General features: G+C 32.9%; 1 long non-coding RNA gene across 1 annotated transcript in view; it reads right to left on the bottom strand.

The window, feature by feature from the left end:
• Positions 1-14898, bottom strand: part of LOC126747711 (uncharacterized) — a 52183-nt gene extending 37285 nt beyond the window's left edge. Inside the window, exons 1-4 of the long non-coding RNA XR_007664345.1 lie at positions 14732-14898; positions 14320-14480; positions 13230-13362; positions 12969-13161 (exon numbers count right to left, since the gene is read on the bottom strand). This is a non-coding gene — a long non-coding RNA (uncharacterized LOC126747711). The remainder of the gene's footprint in view (positions 1-12968; positions 13162-13229; positions 13363-14319; positions 14481-14731) is intronic.
• Between the last annotated feature and the right edge of the window lie 1019 nt (positions 14899-15917).

A 15917-nucleotide genomic window follows, 5' to 3' on the forward strand; every position in this document is an offset into this window, starting at 1 on the left:
TATTCGATTAGATTTTCAACGTTTTTGATTGGTATTATGTATATCTTCCTTTAGAAAGTATACAGGGTGCTGTATAGTGCCTTTCCCTCGTATATTTTCTCGCTTTTATATCGGTAGTGCCCATTTTTGTGCTTTTCTTGTGTAGTGAGTGTTTTGTTTAATATAAATGACATTGTAAAACAATTGGTGCAACGCCAATTGTTTTCTTTCAATGTATATAAGATTAAGTGAGTACACTTTAAGTCTGTAACTGTACAGACAAACAATAGTGCTCCAAGAAGAACAAATTTCCAGAGGTTCCTTGGATTAATTTAAAGGATCCACCAGAGGGCACTTCTCGACAACAACAGTGAGGCGGTTTGCAGATGACTGACTGGACCACAGCTTTTCTTTACTAATAATATGATTTATTATTTATTTATATACAGAGTGTCCCAAAATTAGTGGCGAACCCCGTATTCTTTGGTCAAAAATAACCTCACTTCCTTTAAAACGACAACTAAATTTGGCATATTATCAAAATTGGGAGAGAATACCCCGTTTCGAAAATAAGTGAAAAAAAAACCATCTTCAGGTGTATATACTTAGCTCCCTTGGGAAAAAGTGAGGTTATTTTTGACCAAAGAATACGGGGTTCGCGTGTCGTCCGCTAATTTTGGGACACCCCCCCGTATATGTATGGTACTATCGACAATAAAAATACGCTTTAAATATGAACAATTAAGTTTTCTTTCCCTAATCATATTGTGTTGGTTAGGGTTCAATAAAGTTTGTTGTATGTGTTTTATTTTTTTTACCCTCTTCAAGATTTATTACTCTGTATAAAGGAGTCTCAAGGTTTGTACATTTGTTTATTTCATTTGTTATTTATTGAGTATTGTATTGTTTATTGTAGACACATTTTTTGTTTAGCATTAAAATCCCTTTCTTTTAAGTCAATTTTCATGAAAATCTATGGAGAATTGGGGAAGTTATTGCATATTCTTCAGCATAGGCACATTTTCCAACATTTCCCTTCAACTCTGGAATTTTCCCGTTTTTCAAAATTTTCATAGATATGTTTTTTGTTCTAAATTGAAAATCCTTTCTTTCAAGCCAATTTTCATGCAAATAGGTAAAAAATTGGGGAAATTATGGCACTTTGTGTTCTGCACAGGCACAATTTCCAACATTTCCCTTTAACTCTGGCATTTTCCAGTTTTTTCAAAATTTTCACAGATACATTTCTTCTTCTAAATTAAAAATCCGTTGCATCAATGCAATTTTCATGAAAATCGTTGGAAAATTAGGGAAGTTATTGCATATTTTGATCCTAGGCTCGAATAGTGACTGCAGTTTTTTTTTTTGAAATTTCGTTTAGTTCAGAAACTGTTGGGTTTTTGGGAATTTTTGTAGATTCATCTTTTGTTTGCAATTGAAAATCCTTTCTTTCAAGCTAATTTTTATGAAAATCGGTGGAAAATTGGCAAAGTTATCCCAGTTTTTGACTCCACACCCTGTCGACTTTGGAACATTTTGCAAATTCTTCTTTGACTCAGAAACCATCGAGTTTATGGAAATTTTTATATATACACTTATTGTTTGCAATTAGAAATACTTTCTTTTAAGCCAATTTTCATGAAAATCGGTGGGAAATTGAGGAAATTATTGAAGATTTTCTACTCAGATACTTTGATTTTGACACTTGTTCCAATTTTCCCCTGTATCTTGGAAATTTCCCAATTTTTCAAAATTTTCATAGATACATTTCTTGTTCTAAATCAAAAACCCTTTGATTAGAGATAATTTTCATGAAAATCGGTGGAAAATTGGGGAAGTTATCCCAGTTTTTGGATCACACTCCCTCAATGACTGGCAATTTTTCCAAAATTTCCTTTATCTCGGCAACAGTTAGGTTTATCAAAATTTCTGTAGATGCATTTTTCGTTGACAATTAAAAACCCTTCCTAATGAAACAACTTTCAAGAAAATCAGTGGAAAATTATGGAAGTTATTGCAAATTTTGATCCAAGGCTCGGTTAATTTGGTTCAGGTTTTTTGAAATTTCCTTTAATTTAGAAACTATTAAGTTTTTGGGATTTTTTTTAGATTCATCTTTTGTTTGCAATTGAAAATCATTTCTTTAGAGCCAACTTTCATGAAAATCGATGGAAACTTAGGGAAATTATCACACTTTTCAATTACACTCTGTCAGGACTCTTCAAATTTTCCAAAATTTCCTTTAACTCAGAACCAGTTGGGTTTATGAAAATTCTTGTAGATATATTTTCCATTCGGAATTGAAAACCGTTTCTTTTAAGCCAATTTTCATGGAAATCTGTGGGAAGTTGAGGAAATTATTGAAGGTTTTCTACTCATATACTATTAATTTGACACTTGTTCCAATTTACCCCTGTATCTTTGAAATTTCCCAATTTTTCAAAATTTTTATAGATACATTTCTTGTTCTAAATTAAAAACTCTTTGCATCAATCCAATTTTCATGAAAATTGGTGGAAAATTAGGGAAGTTATTGCATATTTTGTTCCAAGGCTCGGTTAATGACTGCAGGTCTTTTTTGAAATTTCCTTTAGTTCCGAAACTGTTGAGTTTTTGGGAATTTTTGTAGATTCATATTTTGTTTGCAATTGAAAATCCTTTCTTTCAAACCAATTTTCACGAAAATAGGTGGAAAATTGAGAAAGTTATCCCGGTTTTTGGACCACATTCCCTCAATAACTGGCAATTTTTTCAAAATTTCCTTTATCTCAGCAACAGTTGGGTTTATGAAAATTTCTGTAGATGCATTTTTCGTTGACAATTAAAAACCCTTCCTAATGAAACAACTTTCACGAAAATCGGTGGAAAATTGGGGAAGTTATGGCACTTTGTCTTCGGCACAGGCACATTTTCCAACATTTCCCTTCAACTCTGGAATTTTCCAGTTTTTCAAAATTTCCATAAATATGTTTTTTGTTCTAAATTGAAAATCCTTTCTTTAGAGCCAATTTTCATGAAAATCAGTGGAAAATTGGAGAAATTATTGCATATTTGGATCAAGGCTCGATTAATGACTGTAATATTTACCCATTTTCCTATAGGTCAGAAACCGTTGAGTTTTTGGAAATTTTTGTAGATGCCTTTTTTGTTTGGAATTAAAAAACCTTTCTTCTGAGCTAAGTTTCACGAAAATTGATGGAAAATTGGGGAAGTTATCACACCTTACACTCTGTCGAGAACTTTGACATATTTTCTAAAATCTCCTCTAACTCGAAAGCATTTGGGTTTATGAGAATTTCTGTAGATACATTTTTTGTTTGAAATTAAGAAACGTTTCTTTTAAACTAATTTTCGTGAAAATCGGTGGAAAATTGGCAAAGTTATCCCAGTTCTTGACTCCACACCCTGTCGACTTTGGAGCATTTTGCAAATTCTTCTTTGACTCAGAAACCATTGAGTTTATGGACATTTTTGTATTTACACTTATTGTTTGCAATTAGAAATCCCTTCTGTCAAGCCCATTTTCATGAAAATCGGTTGGAAATTAAGACAGATATTCCAGTTTTCCTCTTGGACACCCTCTCTAGTTTGTCATATTTTCAATATCCCCTCGTAACTCTGGAACTTTCCAAATTTTTGAAATTTTTATAGACACACTTATTGTTCTAAATTAAATACCCTTTCTTTCAAGCCAATTTTCATGGAAATCGGTGAGAAACTATGGAAACTATTCCAGTTTTCCTGAGCGAACATTTAGTAGGTATTCGTCGAAATCGTTTGACGGTAAAGAGAGCGGGAATACTAAACCCATATTGCCTGTAACATTAATCTGAAGGCCAAAGAGTCCCAAAGGCAAGGTGAATCAACGTCAATGGAGGTAAACCAACCTCAATCCTTGGATCCAAGTCTACACAGACAGCCCCCCCTCTGGGTGATCAGGTCCATGATTTATTATTAACATTAGAATCTGAGAATTCAGAGACTGATGGGTCCGATGACGAAGAATTTCCTTTAACTCGGAACCAGTTGGGTTTATGAAAATTCTTGTAGATATATTTTCCATTCGGAATTGAAAACCGTTTCTTTTAAGCCAATTTTCATGGAAATCGGTGGGAAATTATGGAAACTATTCCAGTTTTCCTCTTGGACATCTCCTATAGTTTGTCATATTTTCAATATCCCTTTGTAACTCTGGAACTTTCCAGTTTTTTGAAATTTTTATAGATACACTTATTGTTCTAAATTAAATACCCTTTGCATCAATACAATTTTCATGAAAATCGGTGGGAAATTAAGGGAACTAGTCCAGTTTTCCTCTTAGACACCTTTGATATTTTGTCATATTTTTGAAAATACCCCTGTAACTCTAGAAATTTTCAATTTTTAAATTTTTTTATAGATACATTTATGATTCTAAATTAAAAACCCTTTCTTTGGAGCCAACTTTTATGAAAATCGGTTGAAAATTAAGAAGGCTATTCCAGTTTTTCTCTTAGACACTCTCCTTAGTTTGTCACATTTTTGGATATCCCCCAATAACTCTGGAACCTTCCAATTTTTCAAATTTTTTATAGAAACACTTATTGTTCTAAATTAAAAACCCTTTCTCTAGAGACAACTTTCATGAAAATCGACGGAAAATTAGGGAAGTTATCACACTTTTCACTTACACTCTATCGAGGACTCTTTAAATTTTTCAAAATTTCATTTATCTTAGAAACCAGTTAGGTTTATGCAAATTTCTGTAGATACATTTTTCGTTGACAATTAAAAACCCTTCCTAATGAAACAACTTTCACGAAAATCGGTGGAAAATTGGGGAAATTATGGCACTTTGTCTTCGGCACAGGCAAATTTTCGAACATTTCCCTTTAACTCTGGCATTTTCCAGTTTTTCGAAATTTCCATAGATATGTTTTTTGTTCTAAATTCAAAATCCTTCCTTTAGAGCCAATTTTCATGAAAATTGATGGAAAATTGAGCAAGTTATTGTAGTTTTCACTTACACTCTGTCAAGAACTTTGACAAATTTTCTAAAATCTCCTCTAACTCGAAAGCATTTGGGTTTATGAGAATTTTTGTATTTACACTTATTGTTTGGAATTAAAAATCCTTTCTTTCAAGCCCATTTTCATGAAAATCGGTTGGAAATTAAGACAGATATTCCAGTTTTCCTCTTAGACGCTCTCTCTAGTTTGTCATATTTTCAATATCCCCCCGTAACTCTGGAAATTTCCAGATTTTTGAAATTTTTATAGACACACTTATTGTTCTAAATTAAATACCCTTTCTTTCAAGCCAATTTTCATGAAAATCGATAAAAAATTAAGGAAGTTATCACACTTTTCAATTACACTCTGTCGAGGACTCTCCAAATTTTCCAAAATTTCCTTTAACTCAGAACCAGTTGGGTTTATGAAAATTCTTGTAGATATATTTTCCATTCGGAATTGAAAACCCTTTCTTTTAAGCCAATTTTCATGAAAATCGGTGGGAAATTGAGGAAATTATTGAAGGTTTTCTACTCATATACTATTAATTTGACACTTGTTCCGATTTACCCCTGTATCTTTGAAATTTCCAAATTTATCAAAATTTTCATAGATACATTTCTTGTTCTAAATTAAAAACCCTTTGATTAGAGATAATTTTCATGAAAATCGGTGGAAAATTAGGGAAGTTATGGCATATTTTGATCCAAGGCTCGATTAGTGACTGCAGGTTTTTTCAAATTTGCTTTACTTCCTAAACTGTTGAGTTTTTGGGAATTTTTGTAGATTCATCTTTTGTTTGCAATTGAAAATCCTTTCTTTCAAGCCAATTTTCATGAAAATAGGTGGAAAATTGGGGAAGTTATACCAGTTTTTGGACCACACTCTGCCAATGACTGGCAGTTTTTTCAAAATGTCCTTTATCTCAGCAACAGTAGGGTTTATGAAAATTTCTGTAAATACATTTTTCGTTGACAATTAAAAACCTTTTCTAATGAAACAACTTTCACGAAAATCTGTGGAAAATTGGGGAAGTTATGGCACTTTGTCTTCGGCACAGGCACATTTTCCAACATTTCCCTTTAACTCTGGCATTTTCCAGTTTTTCAAAATTTCCATAGATATGTTTTTTGTTCTAAATTCAAAATCCTTTCTTTAGAGCCAATTTTCATGAAAATAGGTGGAAAATTGGGGAAGTTATTGCAGTTTTCACTTACACTCTGTCAAGAACTTTGACAAATTTTCTAAAATCTCCTCTAACTCAAAAACATTTGGGTTTATGAGAATTTCTGTAGGTACATTTTTTGTTTGAAATTAAAAAACGTTTCTTTTAAACTAATTTTCGTGAAAATCGGTGGGAAATTAAGACAGATATTCCAGTTTTCTTCTTAGACACCCTCTCTAGTTTGTCATATTTTCAATATCCCCCCGTAACTCTGGAACTTTCCAGATTTTTGAAATTTCTATAGACACACTTATTGTTCTAAATTAAAAATCCGTTCTTTCAAGCCAATTTTCATGAAAATCTGTGGGAAATTGAGGAAATTATTGAAGGTTTTCTACTCAGATACTTTGATTTTGACACTTGTTCCAATTTACCCCTGTATCTCTAAAATTTCCCAATTTTTCAAAAATCTTATAGACACATTTCTCGTTCTAAATTAAAAACCCTCTCCTTAGAGCCAATTTTCACAAAAATCGGTTAAAAATTGAGCAAGTTACGGCCCTTTCAAATTCAAAATTCAAATCCGCCTTTTTCGCGGCGGCCATTCGAACTCCCTGACGTCACCATCGTCCCCACGTGACCACGATCGGTTCGAACATCAAATCCGATCCCCTCCACAAAATATTAGCGCCCTCTCTGTCGCTCCCGCTTGTGTCAGGCTCAAAAACAAGCGCTCAACGCGCATGCTCCGCCATTTTAAAATCGACGAGTTCGATCGCGAGACTTCGGACACGATCGTGCGCATACGATGATGATGTAATCGGTTCGTTCTTTCTGTTGGCGTCACTGGTGGTTAAAAATGGCGGAGGGCTCCCGGAAAAACGTCCGGGAAATCGTGAAAAGTGCGAATTAATTATTGAGGGTGCTTGTAAAGTGTTCTCTAGACCCTGCCCTTCATTTTGACGTAATTTTCGTGGGTGTGCCCCCGTTTTTTCTATGGAAAAAGTGTGAGGTAAGATCCTCGGTCTTTGTTCCCTTTGTCTCAAAGTGGTTTTTTCGCGATAACTGCTCGAATTTTCGGTTTACGCGGAAAACAGTGTTTGCATCGTGTTCTATGCATCGAGGGCTTCGTTTTGGTGTATATATCGTGGGGGTGCATAAGTTTTTCTAGCGGGAAATCGTGTGAAAAGATTTTCCCGTTGTAGGGTCGTTTTAATGGCGTCATCGATCGCCATCAGAACGGCACAATGGCCGCCATGACAGTCGGGGCCTTATGGGAAATCGATATTTATTGAAATGTTTTTATTTATTGGTGTTCTTTTAATTTTCAATTGTTTTTTTATGAAAATTTCACTTTCAATTGTTTTAAAATCAATTTTTTCCTCTTTTCCAGACATAACCTCACTCGAGTCCCCTCCAGGGTTGGTCAAGCAGAACAGGGACAGAAGATATCGGAAGAAAAAGACGAGAAGACATTTAAGAGGTGAGCAACATCCACTTTTTGTTTTTTTATTAATAAACACCCTGTATATATTGTTATAAGTATGATTAATATGTCTTTCTCGCTTTAGATGGAACCTCAAATGTCATCTCGAGTAGTCCCTGGAAACAATCGAGCAGCGGTGAAACAGAAGAAGAGGAGGATCCCAGGGGAAATCCCGCTGGACGTCAGAGGTAAACGACATTCAATTTTTTTTCTCGCTCTTTCATTTGTTATTTGCTATGATGCTAATCGACTTGACATTTTCCAACTGTGTTGCTTACAAGGAAAAAGGTATTTATTTATTAAAAAAAAAATGCGGTGTTGCCGTTTTGGATATTTTTGCATGGGCTTGGGGAAATATTCAAAGGTTTGGCAACGTTTATGTACTTCAAGCGTTCGATTTATTGCATGTTATATATTTGCCACGGTGTTGTTTTATTTATTGTGTGTAATGCTTGCGTGTAATGCTCACATAACCTCGGTTTATTGATTTTCGTGCTTTTTGTGCCCCTTTAACCATTATTTGCTTCTGTACCACCTCTACAATGCTTTCAACAAATCACATCAGCAATAAGAGATCCTTGTATATATATTTCCATCTCACTCACTCATATGCACAAGAAACTAACAGAAAAAATTGAAGAGAGACAGACAATAAGACAGAAAGTAACTATAGCTATAGTGGATGTTATGTAATGAATGCTATATATAAATAAAAGTACCAGAGAGAAGAACCTTAGTCATAGTAGCACCTTAGAGTAGATCCTTGTGTATATATATATATATAGTTCCATCTCACTCATATGCACCTTGCATGCGAGTGAGATGGAACAATTTCCACCATAAGATGGACAGAATGAGAGACCTACTTATAATGGGGTTAGAGTATTAGTCTAAGAAGACTTCCCCCTAGGGGGCACTGGATACTGACCGACTATATACTCGAAAGTAGTACCAGAAACAATTTGATTTAATGCATCATGAAGATCTTCCAGAATTTTCCGGACCAGAAGCTGTCTTTTGTTTTTTTTTTTGTTTGTTTGTGAAGATATCACCGGGGAAACAGTAGAAGTTTGCAGATGACCAGACCTTTGGAGGAGCTCAATTGTTTTTTCTAGTCTTAATTGTTGATTATTTATTGAAGATTTTAATAAAGCGTGCAGAAAAATTCGAGCGTTTTCTTTCCCTAATCGTGTTGTTTAGGGACAATAAAGTTGATTGTATGTGTTTTATTTAATTTTTTTTACCCCATCTTGTACCAGTTGTTACTAGTAAGTTTTGAAGGAAAATTCCCATTTGTTGTTTGGTTTTTATAAATTTCATGTTGACAAACATTTTGGTGCAAAAATGAAGGAAATCCGTTCACTAGATCAGGAGTTATTCGACTTTTAATGACCAGGGGTGTATCAGTGAATAAACTCAGTTCTATTGATTTAATTTTAATGATTTATGCTTTGAAAGTTGCTGAATTTTCTTTGGAACATTTTAAGACCAAAACCATGAAAATCTGACGATTAGAAGGGAATATTTTCAATTTTTTATAAAAATTGAGCTTTGACTAAAGAATTTTCACAAATTTTCAAATAAAGTCACTTCTACTGCTCCGATTTTTATGATTTATGTCTTAAAAGCTTCAAAATATTATTTAGAATCTTTTAAGACCAGAACCAATGAAATCCGATGATCAGAAGAGAATATTTTCATTTTTTTGTAAAAATTGAGCCTTGACTAAAGAATTTTCACAAATTTTCAAATAAAGTCACTTCTACTGCTCCAATTTTCATGATTTATGTCTTAAAAGTTTCAAAATAATATTTAGAATCTTTTAAGACCAAAAGCAAAGAAATCTGACGATTAGAAGGGAATATTTTCAATTTTTTACAAAAATTGAGCCTCGACTAAATAATTTTCACAAATTTTCAAATAATGTCACTTCTACTGTTCCGATTTTCATGATTTATGTCTTAAAAGCTTCAAAATATTATTTAGAATCTTTTAAGACCAGAACCAAAGAAATCTGAGGATCAGAAGGGAATATTTTCAATTTTTTATAAAAATTGAGCCTCGACTAAAGAATTTTCACAAATTTTCAAATAAAGTCACTTCTACTGTTCCGATTTTCATGATTTATGTCTTAAAAGCTTCAAAATATTATTTAGAATCTTTTAATACCAGAACCAAAGAAATCTGATAATCAGAAGGGAATATTTTCAATTTTTTATAAAAATTGAGCCTCGACTAAAGGATTTTCACAAATTTTCAAATAAAGTCACTTCTACTGCTCCGATTTTCATGATTTATGTCTTAAAAGCTTCAAAATATTATTTGGAATCTTTTAAGACCAGAACCAAAGAAATCTGACAATTAGAAGGGAATATTTTCAATTTTTTGTGAAAATTGAGCCTTGACTAAAGAATTTTCACAAATTTTCAAATAAAGTCACTTCAACTGCTCCAATTTTTATGATTTATGTCTTAAAAGTTTCAAAATAATATTTAGAATCTTTTAAGACCAAAAGCAAAGAAATCTGACGATTAGAAGGGAATATTTTCAATTTTTTACAAAAATTGAGCCTCGACTAAATAATTTTCACAAATTTTCAAATAATGTCACTTCTACTGTTCCGATTTTCATGATTTATGTCTTAAAAGCTTCAAAATATTATTTAGAATCTTTTAAGACCAGAACCAAAGAAATCTGAGGATCAGAAGGGAATATTTTCAATTTTTTATAAAAATTGAGCCTCGACTAAAGAATTTTCACAAATTTTCAAATAAAGTCACTTCTACTGTTCCGATTTTCATGATTTATGTCTTAAAAGCTTCAAAATATTATTTAGAATCTTTTAATACCAGAACCAAAGAAATCTGATAATCAGAAGGGAATATTTTCAATTTTTTATAAAAATTGAGCCTCGACTAAAGGATTTTCACAAATTTTCAAATAAAGTCACTTCTACTGCTCCGATTTTCATGATTTATGTCTTAAAAGCTTCAAAATATTATTTGGAATCTTTTAAGACCAGAACCAAAGAAATCTGACAATTAGAAGGGAATATTTTCAATTTTTTGTGAAAATTGAGCCTTGACTAAAGAATTTTCACAAATTTTCAAATAAAGTCACTTCAACTGCTCCAATTTTTATGATTTATGTCTTAAAAGCTTCAAAATAATATTTAGAATCTTTTAAAACCAGAACAAAAGAAATCTGATGATTAGAAGGGAATATTTTAAATTTTTTACAAAAATTGAGTCTCGACTAAAGAATTTTCACAAATTTTCAAATAATGTCACTTCTACTGCTCCAATTTTCATGATTTATGTCTTAAAAGCTTCAAAATAATATTTAGAATCTTTTGAGACCAGAACCAAAGAAATCTGAGGATCAGAAGGGAATATTTTCAATTTTTTACAAAAATTGAGCCTTGACTAAAGAATTTTCACAAATTTCCAAATAATGTCACTTCTACTGCTCCGATTTTCATGATTTATGTCTTAAAAGCTTCAAAATATTGTTTAGAATCTTTTAAGACCAGCACCAAAGAAATCTGATAATCAGAAGGGAATATTTTCAATTTTTTGTAAAAATTGAGTCTCGACTAAAGAATTTTCACAAATTTTCAAATAAAGTCACTTCTACTGTTCCGATTTTCATGATTTATGCCTTAAAAGCTTCAAAATAATATTTAGAATCTTTTAAGACCAGAACCAAAGAAATCTGATAATCAGAAGAGAATATTTTCAATTTTTTACAAAAATTGAGCCTCAACTAAAGAATTTTCACAAATTTTCAAATAAAGTCACTTCTACTGCTCCAATTTTCATGATTTATGTCTTAAAAGCTTCAAAATATTGTTTAGAATCTTTTAAGACCAGAACCAAAGAGATCTGATGATCAGAAGAGAATATTTTCAATTTTTTGTAAAAATTGAGTCTCGACTAAAGAATTTTCACAAATTTTCAAATAAAGTCACTTCTACTGTTCCGATTTTCATGATTTATGCCTTAAAAGCTTCAAAATAATATTTAGAATCTTTTAAGACAAGAACCAAAGTAATCTGATAATCAGAAGAGAATATTTTCAATTTTTTACAAAAATTGAACCTCAACTAAAGAATTTTCACAAATTTTCAAATAAAGTCACTTCTACTGTTCCGATTTTCATGATTTATGTCTTAAAAGCTTCAAAATATTATTTAGAATCTTTTAATACCAGAACCAAAGAAATCTGACGATAAGAAGGGAATATTCTCGACCTTTTACCAAAAAATGGGGCTCATTTAGAGGATCCATACAATTTTCCTGATAAAATCAGTTCCACTCATCCGATTTCAATAAATGATACCTTCAAAATTGTAGAATTTCATTTGGAACATTTTAGGACCAAAACGAAGCAAATCTGACCGGTAGAAGAAAATATTCCTCACTTTTTACAAAAAAAAAACCCCTTCGCCCTTTTATGAACATTTCCATTGATTTCTATATAAAATCCAATTTTTGAGGTTAGATTATACCTTCTCGAAATAGGGACTAAATAAATGCACTTTCGACGAAAAGAAAAAATCAAAATTTGATCTTTTTCTAATATCTATGCTTTCCCTCTTTCTTTTCAGGCATAGAGTGTGTACCAATGATGCCAAAAGAGGGGGTAGCAGATCCGGTTGGCGTTATAGTCTCTTCCCTGGGGGCTTGTCTCTACGGGGGCAAAGTCCTCAGGACGTGGACAGAAGATGGACCTGAGAAGTAGACGATAAGGCGGCGGAATATACCTTGAAAAGGTGAGGAATCGTCCTTTTTTCAAATTTGTATAATTTCCAAAATACTTGAGTTATTTCGCTGGTTGTTTTAGAGCATAATAAAGGGCATTTTGTAGTTTGATTTTATATGAAAATTGTTTTTTTAGCATAAAAATTGACTGTTCCAAAGCGATTTTTGTGATGCGCTAATATTTTTGTTCAACTTCTATTGTTTTGCGAATATCTTAATAATTTCTCAAAATATTTAAATAAATGTATTACCCAAAGTAAGAGTGTTTAATGGCAAACGTTTTGATATATTATACATTTTTCTGAGTCAAATAGTTTCCGAGTTATTGGCACTTTCACCCACCCACCTGATTTGAGGTTTTGTGACTTTTTTCCGACGAAGACTTTTTTGGGAATATCTTGGACACTCTTCGAGCTACTCAAATGAAACTTTCACTGAAAGGAGCAGTGTTTAACAAGGAACATTTTGATATATGATAAATTTTTCTGAGTCCAACAGTTTCTGAGCTATCACCACTTTTACCCATTCACCAGACTTAAGGTCCCTGAACATATTTTTTACTAGCTTACAGTGCTACTACTTACAAAACTGCGTCAACTGCATCCTTTTGATTCCTGAAGGTCTCTATAGGGTGATTTCTTGGTCACCAGTTGGTGAATTTCAGTGGCAAGTTGAACCCCCTTATGCTACTGTCCCTATTGGTTGGTTTACAAGAGTCTGGTTCAGGAAGTTGAGTTTTTTGAGGAATTTGTTGAGGTACTCAATTGACCTCTTTCACTAAAAGCAGAAGAGTTTTCCAAGGAACAATTCGATATATCATACATTTTTCTGAGTCTAATACTTACCGAGTTAGACCCATTTATATCCACTCGGTAAACTTCATAATTTTTGATCCCTCTAAGACACTTTCCCTCGCAACTCCTTAATTATTTAAGATGTTTTTGTAATTCTTTTATTGCAGCCTAGGTAGGGGGCACTCTGTGCAAAAAAAATGGTTTTGAAGTGTAAAATTGGCCGAGTTAGGGTAACTTTGGTGTCAATTTCATTTTTTGAAGATAACTTGGGCAATTTTTGAGGCATTCAAGTGAAATTTACACTCAAAGGAGGGCAGTGTCCCAAGGAACAATTTGATATACAATAATTTTTTCTGAGCCAAATAGTTTCTGAGTTATCCGCACTTTTACCCACCCACCTGATTTGTGGATCTTGACTTTTTACAATGTTTCCCCGTCAGACATTTTCTCTTATAACTTCCAAACTATCCCAGATATTTTTACAATTCTTTCACCATATTATAGGAGGCATTTTGCAGATAAATTTTCCCTGAAACTATTTAGTTCTTTACTAAAAATTTTCTAGGTTAGAGCAACTTTTGTTTTTGAGGGAATTTTTGGTACTAAACTTAGTTTTTTGAGAATAACTTTGACATTCTTCAAGGTATTCAAGTGAGGTTTTCACTCACAGGAAGCCAGTTTTCTACAGCACAATTTGATATACAATAAATTTTTCTGAGCCAAATAGTTTCCGAGATATCCGCACTTTTACCCACCCACCTGATTTGAGGATCTTGAATTTTTGACAATGTTTCAACGTCAAACATTTTCTCTTATAACTTCCCAACTATCCCAGATATTTTTACAATTCTTTCACCATATTACAGGAGGCATTTTGCAGATGAATTTTCCCAGAAACTATTTAGTTCTTTACTAAAAATTTTCTAGGTTAGAGCAACTTTTGTTTTTGAGGGAATTTTTGGTACTAAACTTAGTTTTTTGAGAATAACTTTGACATTCTTCAAGGTATTCAAGTGAGGTTTTCACTCACAGGAAGCCAGTTTTCTACAGCACAATTTGATATACAATAAATTTTTCTGAGCCAAATAGTTTCCGAGTTATTAGCACACAAAGGTGGCGAAAAAATATTAATGAAACTTACATGTTCGATAATAAAATTCAATCTTTGTCCTCCAGTTTGTTGGTTTATGGGTCATTAAACAGGGCCACCTGATGATTCTCGGACATGGCACACACCACCAGTCCCCTATAAGGTGCTGCAGGGTCAGTTCCCAGGGCATGCTACTTAGTTTAAGGGGTGCCCTACCGAGAGACAAGGAGATAATCATTTAAAGCCAAATATCTCAGAAACCATTAGTTTTATGATAAAAATGTATAGGAGCAATTTTGTAGAGGGCATTGAGGTCTACAATAAAGCCCCCTATGATTTTTTTGATACAACCGATAGAACGAGAGTTATTTATGTTTGTATATAACATACCTCCTATAAACTGAGTTTTTCTTTGTGTCTATGACCTTGAATGCTAATTAGTTATATAAATTATAGATCTTACCATTTATAGGTGACTAAACTACCTCAGGTTGTTCTCCAACCCTTTTCCACCCTATTAACGCATCTTCTAAGGGTTTTTTGGCCAAATTTCACTATTAAATAATCCACTAATTTCGCGTCGTATATACGTATACGTCCTCCATTGAGATTATCGTAACAAGGCGTGTGAATGGTGTGAGGTCACGGCGTCACTTCGCTTAGCGGTGTTGCCACTTAGATATGTTAGGCCATAATAGTACAAATATAGTACATTTTTCGTTGGGCATAAGATACAATGAGATACATTTTTAAAGATTTTAGGCGTACTACTAGCGGTTTGAATAGTACATAGTACTTTAATAATAGTACACATATTATTATAATAGTACAGCTGGCAACACTGTTGCTAAGTCATGTGTCTGTCACGTTTCACAGGCTTGGGAGAGAGAGAGAGAGGTGGTAAGATATCGATATAGAAAACAATAGGGAAAGCGCGAGGGTTGTAAGGTCAGTGGGGTAGTAAAGGAATGCATGATTTTTGGGGGCTGGGAATTTAAATCTTTTCAGGGTATTTTACTTAGGGGTTTCTCTAAAAGTTGCTCTGTTTTTTGCTGAATATTTTGGTGTATGAACGACCCTTGGAGGCCAAGAACTTTCTGAGTTAGGGAGATTTTTGTTTTTGAAGGAATTATTTGTACTAAACATAGTTTTTTGAGGATAACTTTGAAGTTATTTGAGGTACTGAAGTAAAATTCACACTCAAAGGTGGGCAGATTTCTGGGGAATAGTTTGATATATTATACATTTTTCTGAGTCAAATAGTTTCTGAGTTAGAAGCACTTTTACCCACCTACCTGATTTGGGTTCCTTGACTTTTTACGATTTTTTTATCTTTAGACATTTTCTCTTGTAATTTCCAAACTAATTAAGGTATTTTAGTAAATCTTTTACTATATTAAAGCCGGAACTCTGCAGATGAATTTTGTGTAAAATTATTTTGTTCTCAATAAAAAATTTTCTGAGCCAGAGCAATATTTGTTGTTGAGTGAATTTTTTATACTAAACTTAGTCTTTTGAGGATAACTTCGATGCTCTTTGAAGTACTGAAATAAAATTTTCGTTCTAAGGAGGACAGATTTCTGGGGAATAGTTTGATATATTATACATTTTTCTGAGTCAAGTAGTTTCTGAGCTAGAAGCACTTTTAC

The sequence above is a fragment of the Anthonomus grandis genome, chromosome 19, assembly GCF_022605725.1.
Source record: "Anthonomus grandis grandis chromosome 19, icAntGran1.3, whole genome shotgun sequence".
Classification (NCBI taxonomy): domain Eukaryota; kingdom Metazoa; phylum Arthropoda; class Insecta; order Coleoptera; family Curculionidae; genus Anthonomus; species Anthonomus grandis.